We start from the raw sequence: 15,233 nt of genomic DNA, 5'->3' as shown, positions 1-15,233 counted from the left end.
GCCCCCTACACCAGTCTTGCCCCAGAAATGCAGCTTTGGGGGGATGAAGGATATTTCACCTAAAACAAATCTTTGCCTCTGAACACCTCCCACTTGTCAACAACCCACAGACCTTCATGCATGCCACATCTACATCTTTCCCATTTTCTCTTCCCTGTACGCTACTGTCTGATGCTTCTCCTCAAAAAGGCCTCCCAACCACACTGCTCACCCCTGTCCTGTCAGCACAATGTACACCCATGTCAGCCTGTACACTGCTCAGTTATCCTTGGAGTCAAGTTTGCTACTCTCTCAGGGCCAGCCTTGGCTGTTTTTCCTGGTCCCCAGAAAAAGGACAAGTGCTTTACTCCCAGATAGTATCTACTGCTCTGCCCTCATCCTACTAGACTAAAAAATACTGGAACAATATAATAAGGTCTTGCTCAAACAATGTCAGTTACGTACTTCATTATTTTATGGAGAACATTTTGCAGTAGCTAGTCCTTGGGTTTTACATTATTTACTTAAGAGTGTGTTGAGCAATCTAACCTTAGCACAGATAAACAAAGTATCTCAGAGAAATTTTAGCACAATAATCTACGTGCCCTGAGAGAAAGTCATGTCTCAGAAGCTCTCAGTTAGAAAGCATTAAAAAAAGGGAATTTAAAGTGCAGCTGACTATAAATTATGAAGCTAATCCCAGTCTTTCATTTCATAGTAACTTATTTCTATTATTTCTTTTGACTGCAAGCATCCCAAAGGTGGGAGGTGAATCAGGACCCTGAGGACAACTGAATTGGATCTATCAGGCCAGTTGCAATGGGCTCAGATTGCCCCATACCTTCTCTTCCCACTGATCCCAGACCCATCTCATTTGCGAGACACAGCAGTTGCTGTTCTGCTGCTTCAAGAAAACTGCTTTTGTGTTTAATTCACCCTGGCGCTGAGGTGCATAAGAAAGGATTCGATTTACCCTTTCATAACCCAGCTGCACATCATGCAACACAACTACATAGACCATGCCCAGAATCTGCCTCTTGGAAACTTATTTTCAGTTTTGTAAAACGCAGCCAGAAGCCACTGTGGTCTTTTCCCTCAGAGCCACCACTTTAGTCAGCATGCAAACTGACAAAAGTCTGGGATATTCTCTTTCCACTGGGTGAAAAACATATCAAATGCTTTGTGCTACAGCCTTCCTGGCAAGACACAAAACTCTTTAAATCGTACCCATTTTCAGACTGCAATGTCAAACCAGATGTGGGACCAGATTTACTGTAAAAGGCTCCTTCTGGGCCATGAATCTTCCAGCAAATCTCTAATGCTCTGAGCACAATGTTGAGCAATTATAGCCTCACTTGTAAGCTCAGTGAGACTTATAATTTCACATAATTTTGACGTGAGCCCAGTTGAAATTTAGTGGATGGTCTTACTTTTGGTATCTGCCAAGGCTTCAAATCAGCTTCAAGCCCTCAGCAAAGAAATTAATTCAGTACATTGAAATGAGAAGGAGACACTTTGTACCCGGTTTCGATATTTCTATGTTTGGGATACTGTTAATGTAGATTGTTGTTCCAATTAAATAGAAAAAGGCTTTCTAAAGTGTTTATCAGAATCAGACCCAAATCCCTGAAGAACAGAACTGTCTGAAATGCAATTTTTTTCTGGAAAACTAAAGGACGCTGTCCCAAAGAGCTCACTGATACACACTGATGCAAATGCAGACACCCACAGAGTAACTCCAATTTTTTAGGACCAAGTCTCGCTAGTTCCTTCTTTATTGCTGTCATTTTTCCAAGGTATGTACTGGGGATCACTGTAAGTGTATCCATCTAATGTAAGGGCCAGGGGGAGAGGAAGCAGTTTTTAATGATGATGAAAAAATATAAACCAAAAGTCAGTCCTGACACAAAGAGACCGCAGTTTATATTGCCAAGGAGAAGAGGAGAAAGAAGGTATTAAAAGGGTGACAGAATTTCTTATCAGAGATCACACTCCACAGCAGAGCTGGGAAAAGAGCCTCAAGCTTTGTGGCTTTCAGTCCACTGCTTTAACCTGCTATACCACTTTTGTGAACCCCTACCTTATAGGATGTGGGGTGGCACATTCATCTCTCCCTGAGTATTTAACCTGCTTGCACGCTTCATCACTTTATGGTCAATTTATGTCTAAGCAACACCTTTAGGAAAAAATGCGAAGAAGCCACAACCAGAGGCTTGCTCTGTTAAGCTTAATTAGCTAAGCTGTGCTCCAGGAGCAGCTCATGGTCTGTGGACCCTGGCTCAGAGGGGTGTGGGGCTAAACAGCATTGCCTGTCCTGACGGCCACGTTCCAGAGGTAGTGAAAATAGGAAAGGAGCAATTATAGGAGTCCTTGAGCCTGCTGTGTCATTTTGTGCAACGTCTGTTTCATGTCATGTCTCATGCAACAACTGTGCTATGTAAAAGCAATTTATATAAAACTACTTTTTCCTGAGGAACTGGAGCACAGATACAGAGACAGCTCTGGGGCCTGAAGCTCAGACAGAACTTGATGAGTCGAAGGCACTAATTATCTCAAAGGGGGTTATAAACCTATGGGGCTGTGAGAAGATGATTCAGCAAGAGGTATATCAGGGAAAATAGAAAAAGATGGCCACTGGACTTTGGGAAAAATTATTACAGATGACTATAGCAGGGGTTACAAGCTACTGTTTGGGAGAATAAATGGACATGTTGGATCAGTGTTAAATAGGGAAAGGATTTCTTTTACATGCAGAATACCTCTGGAAACAACTTTGGCCAAGAACACAAGTAGGCTGTAAGAAAGTAAAAGAATTAACAGACAGCGAATTTTTCAATAGTAAAGCCACTGGTGTTTATACCAGGAATCCCTCTGTGAGGAAAAGGTTCTGCAAGCCAAAACATGGCAGTAGCTGATGCTTGTAATGTGGATGCAGTCTAAAATCAGCTGAAGCTGCCTGAAATGAAGAGTCTGTTTTCTTTTGGTGTTTGAGCAACACCCTGTTGGTGTGTTTACTAACTTGGAAGCCATCAGGAAGGATTGCTAAATGTCTTTTTGGGTCAAATAGGCCTGGAACTATTATTCAGCAAAAGATTTTGGAGAATAATGGGTTTCATACGTGGAAGAACAAACTGACTTACATGTTCATTTCAAATAACGAGACACACAGCTGGTATCAATCTGGACACAAAGCATCAGTTGGTCCAGCTGAGGAAAATGAGAAGCTGTGAATGGCCTTTGACTTGAAAGAGATGGGAAAACTGAAGTAATTATATTTTTGTGCTCAACACACTGCAGCAAAAGCATTTGGTTATTCTTCTTCATCTGAAGTTAACCTTTCATTTCTGGATGAAAGAGGGTCCTCAGACATGTTTCCTTGCATTTGTTATATCTATTATTTGACTATGTCAGGAGCATCTATCCACATCCCAGCTAGGATTTTGTATCTGAAACTACAGGACAGAGTTTACTAACCTATGATGAGACCTCTGAGGATCAGGCAAATGCTCCACCTCTCCACTGACACAGAAAACAGCAACATTCCAAGTGCAGCGGAGTTGAATATGAAAAGGGTCATAAATGCCTACAAAGAGACGAGTAGGTTTCACCAGTAAGAGGCATCATTTGTCAATATGTCATAGCTTGCCCTGAGCACTGTGCAGGTTAAGAAAATAATACTTGTACCTCACCAGAATAACAAATCCAGCCTCTTCACGCCTGATGCAGTCTAACTAGCTGGATTTTCTAAGGTTTCCAAATGCCTGAGGACTCTTTCTGCCTTCTAACTGCGCTGTTCTTTTGGAGGTAACATACACATGCAGCCCTAATACATGGCTGCAAATTCCTGTCTTTGTTAAGAAAGGTTCATTTCTGCAGGAACCAGACCTTTTGAAAACAGCTCACAGTGGTACTGAGGTGCCTGTAGGCTCTGGTTCACTGTCCAATGAGGAAAAGGTGCAAAAGCAGGAGGGGTCCTTGTTGCTAGAACCCGGCCCTGCTTCAGCCACAGTGGCCCAGTGCAGCAGGGATCACAACCTAGAAAGCTCAGCTAATGAGCTCTGTGGCCAGGATGAAGCTGATAACAAGCCACTTTTCTACACATGGTCATACCTATAAATGTAGGAGCAGGTACCTTAGCCAGGCTGCTGCCCTCTGGACAAGGGGCAAGGCAGGCAGCATGTTTTTGTGGACCTGAACATGAAGTCCTGACCCTGTCACCTAAAAATGAATTAGCATCCCTGGAGCAGTCATAGAGATGGGACCTCAGCCAGCTTGGATCATGAAGCACAAGGGTGGTACAGTTTTAGGAAGGAGACCAGCATGACCAGCTGCTGGTTATTAGTGAGCACAGAGCTTGTTCTGGGTCCTCCTATCTCTGACACAAAGGTTGGTCTTGACAAAATGTCTCACAGGCAATATAACAACTGTGTTTGCATAGGTGAGCAGCTGATTAGTATGGAGATGACAAATATGTTAGAAGTGTATTATGGGTGGGAAAAGCTCAGACTAACACAGAAAAGCTTTGGATAAAGATAAGGATGTAAACAATGCTTCATACGTTGGATGATCAAATTAGCTTTGATCACTTTTGTAACAGAAGAGACCTGAGGACATATTGAGAGGCTTCTTTGTAATTGTGAGGCACACAGAAATTAATAAATTTACTTTTTCTAGTACCTTCCCCCTTGCTTCAGCTAGTGCCATACTCTGAAGTCATGTGCACTGAGACTAAGAAGCTGAAGGGCAATGAATGAGCCTTTCTCTTTTGTACCTCTCCTCTTGATAACTCCAGCTTTACTGCTGGCAGCCTGTCAGATCCTGGTGCTTCCCACTTCCCTCCCTTGCCCACCATTTTTGACCTCAGAGGTCTGGCTCGTTTTTCCCACTCACTGAGCTTTTTAGATGTTATCCTGACAAACAAATTTGTATAACTTCTTTTTCTACTGTCTCACACCATCACTTTATCACCTTCCATAAAACTCTCTCTTCCCCTTTCAGACATGCTCCATCATGCAATGAGAGTTTAGAGTCTCCTCGGTACTGACCAATAGAGAGATCACTTACTTGGTATTATTTGAATGAGGGACACCAGTGCCTTTCTCCTGAGTTGATTAGATTTTCCCCTGCCTTGATCTGACTTTCCAGAGTGACAAAGCTCTTTTTTAGCACTGTAGCTAGGTTAGAAAAATCCTCAGGAATTGGGATTGCCAAGTAAATCACCATAATAAAATGAAATTATTACCCATCATAGCTCCACTAAATCTGGTGACTATAAGACAGTCACAGATGACCACTGAACTGTCCCTGGGGGCTCTCTGATTCAAGGAACACAGCCCAAATATCTGAGAGCTCCTGTCAAAAACAAGGTTTGCCAAGCAGAGAGGAAATAACTAAAACAGGAAGAAAAACACTCGTGGTTTCTCTCTTTTACAAAATAAGAGGGGAGGCAGAGTAAAAATGTACTCCTACAAACAAGCCTTCCCTATGGAGCCAATGGGCAGATGTGGCTTCCTTGGACTACATTAACTTTAACAAGGACACAAGAAACCTGATGAGAAGGGCCAGGGGAGAGCATCAGGAGCAGCATCCCTGACAAGGTAAGTGTTGCCTAGCAAAACCTCTCCCTTGTGATTGCTGGTGTTTTGGAGAGGTGCTGCTGTCTAACAGATAAGCCTGAACCTGCAAGCCTGTAAACAGTCTGGTCTCTCTCTTCATTTAGATATGCAGTGACCTTCTTGATTTTTCTGAACAACTCTACCAATTGATTTGAATTCTGTGCTTGTTAAAGACCATATTAATTGCTGTTTTACTCTCATGGGCTTTTTTTGTTGAAATACTTTTTTTCTGTGTGAACTGACCATTGCAATTTACCTCCTCGGACTACTCAGATCATGTTAAGTTGTTTAATGAAGATGAGTTTAACGAGTAATCAGAGGAGTCTTGCCTCACTTTCAAAAGCAAATAAGGAAGTTGGCTGGTAGCCGTGAATTTATTTGCAGAGTTGCCACTCCTGTTTAAGAAGGGGTCAAAACCCACGTACCTGCTGTTTGCCAAGAGGAAATACGTTGTAAACTCTTCTGGAGAAAAACCATCCTTATGCATTACCAGACACATCATTAGCTCTTAATTATATCATTGATTGGATTTATCAGTTAGGAAGTTTCTGATGTTTTTTTTTAGCATTGAATTTACAGTAAAATATACTTCAGTCAGTCCTGGAAGCATCAGGATATACTGGTAGTTCTCTAAACAGAGGTTTAATATGTGAGAAAGTTCAAGTATAATGAAAACAGAGCTTTATAGACAAAAGACATCATTCTTTGCAAGTGTAGATTTCACCATAGTCTGCCTCCTGTTTGTTCTGAGGCTTTCTAGCCTACATATTTTTGTGTGGCTGAATTTACCTCACAACTTTTTTTCGCTATTTAGGGAATTCATAGTGATGGAGCAACATAACATAATTGCTACTTGCTAGTCTGTGATGCTGGGTGGCATTTGATTTCCAAAGCAAAAAAAATATTTTGGTAAGAAAGCATCTGCGCACATTATTTGAATAATGACTACAAAGCTGTGTTAGCAGTACCTGCCCCTCTCTTTCACTTTCTGCAGCTGTTCACAACTCATTTGTGACTGTACAGAGACCGAGCATGAGTACTCAGGAAACACTACATGGTGGTGTGCCCCAGGCAGCCCAGCCTTTTTGACTTACACCATTCAGGGTGTGACAGGATATGACAAAAGGATATGATTTGGATCACACTGTGTACTCTAAGCAGAAAATGCATTGTTCTGCCCTCTTTTGGACTACTTGCAGCAATCATTTCCTGGGCTGAACAACACACTTGCATAAAACTCTTGTAGAGTAGGTAGAGCTAAGCAATTTGCAACAACTTGTGAATTTTTACCTCACTGAACAGTTCTCCACTGTCCATATTCAGCCAAGAGGACAAGGAAAGGCTGGAGACACGTGTGTAGCAGCCAAACCTCACTAAAGGCATCCCTCAGCAACATCCCTGTAGGTCACTGAAGTCCGTATCCACCAGCTGCAGATAGTACAGCCTTCCCTAAGCCAGGAAATAACAGAGAGAAAATCCAGCTCAGTGCTGAGGCTTCTTCCTCTGAAGCAACACTGCTTCATAAGATCTGTTAAAAACCCCTTATCTTTACAGGTAAAAGCATCATATAAACAGTGGGCAAAGCTTAACAATGGATGAGCATTGGAGTGTTGTGCTAAGGGTAAGTGTCTGGAACACAAAATTTTTTGTCTGCTTCTCAGGAAAACAAAACAAGGCTGATAATAGCAACTTGTGTTTCACCAGACAAGCCACACTGCCTCTTGGGAAAAACTTTGACCCTCCTGCTAGGAGGGACCAGGGACCCACTGTGGCTGAGAGAGCTAGCCTGCACCTGGATAGCAGAGATAAAGGAACATGTGGGGACCAAGCTCTGAATGTGGGTGAGTCACAACACCTCATAGCAGGAGCATTCAAAATTCAGGCCTGTGAAAGATAAAGTGAGAGGAGTGCAAGTGGGGAAGGAGGAATCTGATTTTTCAAGCAGGAAGGGAGATGAGGAAGGGTGAAGTAGTTTGGGAAAGGCATGGCATTCTCCATCACATCTGAACAGTTCCCATGAACTCCTTCTGCCAGTGGTCCTGCCTACCCTTTCCCTGAAAGTGAATTTTTATTCTTACCACTACACCATGCATTTTGCTCTGCACAGTTTCCCACAGAGAGCAAAAACTTGAAGGGGCTATTACACAAAACTGTAACTGATTGCTTTTAGCAATCCCCTAAAGCACAACACTATGTATTTAGCCTGTCCTCCTATATCCAAACTTAGGAGTGTTCTCTGCTCCTGGAGAGTTTGCCCCCAGTAATTAAGGTGGGCTAATTGATAATGACAGTTAAGATTCCAGAACTACTCAGAATACCTTTGTAGGTTACAGCTTGTTTTTTTAAAAGCAAGATCACTTTCATTACCTTTCTCTCACATAAATTTTCTCTTTCAAAGAAAAGCATTCTTCAAGTGCTTTATTATACAAGCTTTGTGACAGGCATTTTTTCAGAAGTAGCATATTTTAAGCATATAACAGCATTTTAAAGAGAATTTAAAGTTGTACTTACAAAAATCAAAACTGGAAGCTATTGTTCTTGCCACTCAGTGGAAAAATACTTTGAAAAAATCAAACCCTACCCAAGGAGTATGTCATGAATATCAAATGCTTAAAACACTAACAGCATCTAGGGAACTGCCTGAAATGCCGAGATTGTTCTCTGGGTGAGTGATAAAACAAGGGGTGTAATACATGCCATTACTTGGTTTGGAGGATGTAGTGGGTGTGCTCTGACTCTCAGACATTCTGTCCAAGACTAAATCAACAGTTCTCCTCAATTGGAAGTAAAAAAAGAGATCTAAACAGATTCACAGAAGTTTTAGGCAGGTAAATATATTTCAGGGCAAAAATGAATGATCCTCAATTAATCTTTGTGACCCCTATGATTTAAAACTCAGCGGTTGTATCTATACAGCAGGATAAAAAAAGCTGGAAGGGCAATATGCCCCATAATAGATCCACCCGGTATTCTTGTTGGAAAGACTCTCAATATATTGCCTAGACAACTTCCCTGAGGTAAGGAGCAAATAGTGATCAAACCCAGATAGATATTTGTGCTCTTCCCTCCACGCAATTACTGATCAAGGTCTTCCTGTCCTGTGTCTGAACTGCACTGGGCTTTCTGCCCAAAAGGGCATCCAAACAAGTGCCTTTTGCTGCATTATGGGTTCCCTGCCCAGGGCAGGGGGGTTGGAACTAGTTAATCTTTAAGGTCCCATCCAATCCAAACCATTCTGTGATTCTCTGATCTTCTAATTGTCTTTCATTAAAAGCCTAATCTTGGTTTCTGGACCTTAGTTGTTGTTATGGAAATGACTGCTATGTCCGTGAATTCAACATGAACAGGGAAAGTTCCAAAAGATTTTGTGGCCTTTAGGGATGCTTAAACCAGAGCTGGTCTAAGTTCTGTGACATTTTTCTCTAAAGTGGTTTGTCAATGTGTTGGCTTTCTCCTGCTGGTTGTCTGACACTAGAGAGGGACCAAAGGGCTCTTCTTAGAAGGTGACAAGTACTAGGGACCGAACACCTGAGGAGAGGTTATTTGTTCATGTGGTCATGGAAAGAATTAAAGGGAAAAGGAATCTTACTTTACAAAATCATCTGAAGTGAAAGAAATTACCTCTATCACCAAGGTTCATGGGTTGAGAGATGCTGCCTTGGCTCGCTGGGCATCAGCATGTCCTTTTTTCACAAATTTCACATGACATGTTGAGACAGGCAATCATATGATGGTCTGGTGCAGGAACTTGGCCATAGGGGAGTAGGTCACCATGAAGCATTCACATCCCTATCCTCCTCTTTGCCCCTAGGCCTAAGGTAGACAAATCCTCTTGCAATACACTTCACCTCCCTCTAAGTACTAGTTTGTTCCATTTCTATCTGAATAGATGAACTCCTGTTTGCCAATACAGCATCTCTAAATATGTCCGGCAGGAGACCTCAGCAGGACTTTATTTTGCCTTACATTACTCTTGTATGTCTTTCTGAAAGTAAGACACCCTTATGTAATGATAGCACTGATTGTTTCTGCTCTCCTTTGTGATTCAAAGTGGTACAGAAAATATTTTCTTTTTCTAAGCTGCAACAAAACAGACCACTGTTGTTGAAGAAAAAGGGAAGAAAATGTCTACATAAACTTTTCTACCACAAAAATTGGTGTGTTTTGACCCCTGAAACCTGGTTCTGATATCGGTCAAGCAATCTTGTGAGCTGCGCACCCTCAACGCCGGGCTGAACTCTTCAGCATAAATATTCATCAGGGTAAGAAGAACCACTTATGATGAACTATCCCCACACATATTTCCTCTGAGGAGCTGTGCTTCAGAAAGCCCCTCTGAAAATCAAACTTTCTTCTTCCTCTAGAATTAACACTTTGATGTTGAAAGGCAGGAGTAGCAAATGATGCTGTTCCTACAGCAACTAAACAGCAAATTAAAGGTGGCACAGCGCTAGGACTCCTGTCACTCCTTGCCCAGACCCCACAAAAAACATCCCTCTTAACACAGGATGCCTTGATCTGAGGGGAGGGAGGAGATGGAGCAGATTTTACAGACATTTAAGCCTCCATGAAGGTACACAGTTCATTTTGCAGCCCCGATAAGGATGTGGCCCACTTCAACGGAGATGAGAGAAGACCTTCTTTTTTGCCTTTAGCGAGACAGACATTCTTCAATTTATTTTATGGCTACAGATGACATAGCTGTCTAGAGGCACTCTGGTGAGGAGAAGCGAGGAGGAGAAGAGCCAATGTGGGAGTGGAGAGATGCAGCTCTGCCCTTCCATTTGATGTGGTCTCTTTTAAAGGTCACCCACTGGGACCTGACATCAATCAAACTATTTTTGTAAAAATGAAGATTTATATAACACATTTGGGCTATAGCTCTTGGTTCTTTTTTCTTAAATTACTTAAAGAAATATAATAACTTTCACAGGCATATCATAGGAGACTGCCAACATTTCAAACGTTTCCTTGATGTAGGATGATCACAATTGAAAGGAATGTGAATTTTATCCAGCCGTCGGTAAGGTTTTGTTTTCCTTAATCCCTGAGACTAAATCATTGGAGAGTTTTTAAGTCTCCAAACTAAATCTTAATTGAGGCTAGTTGTCATTTAGGTTACTGCATAATTCTTATAACCAAAGCACCAAGGCACTTTTGAGGAAGGACTGGGACAGTCCCTGAGACAGGGACCCCCAGCACTTCTCATTAATGTGAGCTGATTATGCAGGAGAGCTTTCCAATACATAGAAAAAAGCAAACAAATTTGTTTTCAGTATTAAAGTTCCTTCATTTGAAGTGTTCTCCTACTCAAACCTGTATGCCAGCCAGGATTCCCACAGACTGGAAATAAAACTGGTGGTTTGTGTCCCAGGGGGCTGTCATTTCACTTTGTGCTTTTTTTTTTCCCCTCCGACATGAGAGTTCAGTTTCTCTCTCGAGAACTGTACTACAGGAAAACCTTCCATCCCCCACCAAAACTCACTAGCACTTGGGTTCCACCCAGGTGTCTGCAGAGGTGTTGAAGAAAACAAGTGGTTTAGTTGTATGACTGTGACACTGAAATTAGTAGTCAAGATTGTGACACGGAGGAGAAAATTAGGGATATTTCAGTTCCATTTCTACTGCAATAACTTGGAATACCTCCAAGCACTCTGGCAGCCAAAAGGCAACATTTTCCACAGCAAAATAATTTAGGTCCCTTTTCAACAGGAGCAGAGGGCAGTTTCTGTCCCCTTTGCCAGGATCATACACAGATGCAAGGAGATGGGAATGGAAACACCAAGTACAACCAACTGTTCATCTCCCCAGCAGCAATAAATCCATGCCAACACCAATGGAGGGCAAAAGTCCTGCCAAAGGTGGGAGTGTGAAAGAAGGAAGAGAATAATCTGTTTGCCATCTCCCTCAGCCTGCTCCCCCCCATCTCCATGGCATCCCTCAGGCAACATAAGGGATGGTCTGGAGGCTTTGTTTAATTTGGAGGAAAACCTAGAAGCACTCTCAGTTCTCTGTGACTAGTCTGGGAAAGAACCACTTAAATCGTGATGCCAAGGCTTAGCTTTAACTAGGAATTTTGCCCCAAGTCTCACTTAAATACTAATAATTTAGACTGACTGTTCAGGTTCTGCCAGCATCAGTGAAAACAGACAGGCTATTTCTCACCCTGAAAACAAGTAGGGAGGAGGTGAAATCCAGGAAACCCTGGAGGGACCCATTTCTCTCTTTCTAGAAGGACTGTGGATTCCTAGCCTGGGACTGCATGTCTAACTTTCTGACAATTAAAATTAGGTCAGATGTGTCTGGGTTTCTGCACCATGGCTTCTCCCTTTTAAACACTGAGTAAAACTCATTCCTACTTCACAAGGGAGTCACAAGGGTGAATTCAACAGTGGGCACATATTGTGCACACCAAGTGCTAAAAAGAAAATAAAAAGGCTGTACACAAGCAGCCTTGAGCACCCCAGCACTTCACAGCTTTCATTCCCAACAGCACCAGCAGCTCCCGGAAACAGAACTAACTGTTCTTTTTATGGGAGCTGTTGGGATTTCACACATCAGATTCATACTTCTATTTCTATCAGGATTCAGCTAAATAATGAATCCCAGTGAGTATTTTGCTTTAGAGAATTATTCCAAATATATACCAACAGACTTGATTTTTTTAAAGCTATACTATACGCACAACAATGATAATGAATAAGAGTGACTGCTACTCCTTACCACAGCTCTCATAGAAAGCTTCTGTCAAAACCCTACTAATTGAACAGTACAGGTTGGGGAGCAACTGGCTACTAGAAGGGATGTGGGAGCGCTGGTACAGAATTGGTTACACACGTGCCAGCAGCACACACCAGCAGCAATGACAGCTAACACAGCCCTGGGCTGCACCAGCAGGAGCACAGCCAGCAGATATGGTGAACTGGTTATTCCCCTTTGCTCTGTGCTCATTAGAGCATAGCTAGACACTGCGTCCAGTTTCACCCATTCCACCCCCCTCACCAATACAGGAAAGGTACTGATAGCCGAAGGTGAGTTCAGCATAGGGCCACTAAGATGGTCTCAGCTGGAGAATCCAGCTATGAAGAGAGGCTGAGGAACCAGGAATCATTCAGCCTGGAGAAGTGATGGCTTTGGGGGTGATCTACAAACAGCCATACAGTACCTATGAGAAGGTTACCATGAAGTCTGAAACAGGCTCTTCAGAGGTGCATGATAGGAGGATGAGACACAAAAGCTGTACATCAAAGCAGGGGAGTTTCTGACCTAATGTAAGGACAGTCATTTTCCCCAAGGACAGCCAAAGCAGAGACCATGATGCCTCCATCCTTGGAGGTTTTCAAGATCAACTGGACAAAGCCATAGCTGGCCCTGCTTTGAGCTAGGGTTGGGCTAGGTGAGTTCAAAAGGTCCTTTCTCCTACTTGAATTATTCTGACATTCTTGTACTGTAAACTGTTGTTTGCCATTAAAAGTATAGAAGCAGTATCAGTCATCACTGAACAGCTCTTCACCACACAAAGAGCAGTTAAATTATAATAGCCTGTGGGCCTTCTCTCTAATAGCACCATATCCACTTAGTTAAGGATCTTCAGAGGCAAGAACTCAAAAATGATTGTTACTATAACTACGTGAGTGGTCATGACTAAATGCTGATCTGCCAAGACCTGGTTGGGAGCCATGTGAAGTAACTGGAAAGTCTGAGGGTAGACATCTGCTGACGTAGATATCCAAACCTGAACTCATTATTGGCAACTCGATTATGCTCCATGAAAAGACATAAGTCCACATACTTAGGCAGAAAACTAAAATAGGTCAGACTGATTAGAGCCAAAACACATTTACTCTCTTCCTGACGACAAAGGGAGTCTGACTACTCCAGATATAGCTGCATATAGTGCACACCTGCACAGTTAATACGGGTAGGAACCAAGTCATCTGACTTCAGCAGGGCTTGGGGTGGTAGATTATGCTTGAAGCCTATCGAGGTCAGTGCAGTCAGACTGAAATAAAATACAGAAAGTCCATGCAGAAATACATTTCTGATGCATTTTCCAATTTAGAGTTGTATTCCCACAACTTTGTGATTGTAATAGTTATTTTTTTGGAATCTATTTTCCTTCCTGACTATCATGGGTGGAACAGTCCTGAGGACAATACCAAGAGACTGGGTGAAATTTCATAGTGAAAAACATGAGAAAAGCTGAGGAGAAAAATACCTGACTACAAACACATCTTACAACTTATGAATGTATTGTGGTATCCAATAACTTTTCACTGAAGCCTAGGTATATCGTGCCAGGCTTCTTCCCAAGTCTACAACAAAGGCAATATGAGCCTGTCCTTATGTGACGTAGTGGAAAAAGCTGTGCCACCTTTCACATTACCAGGGGAGACACTTCCAGCAGATGGGTATGAGCTGCCCAGGCTGAGAAGGGCTTTGGGAAGCCTGAAGAAACTGGGGTTAATTCTGCAATTTCACAGTCTGTTTCTGTTGGCAGAGGCAGGAGGCCACAGGGTGAAGCGAATCAAGACTCCAATTAGGGTTAAAAATAACAACATGGGAGGAGAGAGCTGTTGGAGGGTGAGGAGAGGAGGGCAGTGGCCAGCTCTGCTCCAGCCAGGCAAATGCCTGGGAGGTGGCACAGGATGATGGGTGGGACTGCTGCTCCCAACAGCCACCTGCTCATGCTAGCTGGGACCTCCTGAAGGGGAAACCCAGGTGGTTGAGACGATGAACCTGAGTGAAGAAAGGTGGAGGAAGGTCTGACTGCTGCCCCCAAACATCCCCAGTGGGGAAATACCACAGAAAAGAGTGAGTGACCAAAGCTGAAAGACACTGTCATTCCCACACACTGAAAATGTGTTTATCCTGGTCAGTAATATGGTTTGGTTGGAAATTAGAATAAGTTTTCGTTTCCTCTTCATTTCACTTATTTTCTTCAGTCTTCAGCATTTTTGCCTCCACAAATAAAACAATGCCCAAACCAGAATCCCTCCAGCATCCACTCTCCATTAGCAAATGCCTGCAAAATGACTTCTCTGTCAGCATCCTGGTGACAGGCAGAGCCACAGTACTATAAGCATGCAAATGACAAGCAGGTCTCAGAGAAGCAATACCTTGCATTATGCAAACTGAAATTAAGAAAACAATAGACAACCTTTCAAGTATGCAAGTCTGAAGAAGTGCCACATGCCCAAATCTTACTTTTTTTCTCTTAGCAAACATGCCAGCCTACTAGAAAGTGTGAACTGCCCCATCAGCCTTCCCTCTCTTTTCTGTGTTGTTTAGTTTCTGGCTCCCACTGTCTGTGTTTTCATTTTATTTTACTTAGTTTTATAGTGGCCAATCACTCTGTTCTTCCTATGTTTACTAAGCCACCTCCAGGTACTCACCACCTGTGTATCTACACAGGGGAGCTCAGGACAGAAAGTGTTAAAATGAGAGAGAGATGATCAAGAGAGATGGAGTGAGCCACAAAGGTCCCTCCAGGCAGCCAAGACACTTTTCTTTGGAAATCTTCTGACACAGATTGGTCGCTGAGTGTTTATGTCTTGTCTCTAGCTTTCTCCATGCATCTTTCTCCCCTCTCCTTCTGCTGGTATGAGAGCAGACTCCCCAACACTCGCTCTCCAAGTA

At 42.7% G+C, this 15,233-nt stretch overlaps 1 protein-coding gene across 9 annotated transcripts in view; it reads right to left on the bottom strand.

Annotated features, from left to right (window-relative positions):
- Positions 1–7,966, bottom strand: part of TMEM170B (transmembrane protein 170B) — a 70,629-nt gene extending 62,663 nt beyond the window's left edge. For all 9 annotated transcript variants that reach the window (XR_003529467.1, XR_003529471.1, XR_003529473.1 and 6 more), the window contains exon 1: positions 7,953–7,966. The gene's annotated coding sequence lies outside the window, so the exon portion shown is untranslated. The remainder of the gene's footprint in view (positions 1–7,952) is intronic.
- Between the last annotated feature and the right edge of the window lie 7,267 nt (positions 7,967–15,233).

This window comes from Corapipo altera, unplaced genomic scaffold (genome assembly GCF_003945725.1).
Source record: "Corapipo altera isolate COAL_440 unplaced genomic scaffold, ASM394572v1 60, whole genome shotgun sequence".
Lineage (NCBI taxonomy): Eukaryota > Metazoa > Chordata > Aves > Passeriformes > Pipridae > Corapipo > Corapipo altera.
Note: the sequence above shows the minus strand (reverse complement) of the source record. Positions and strands in the feature narration are given on the sequence as shown.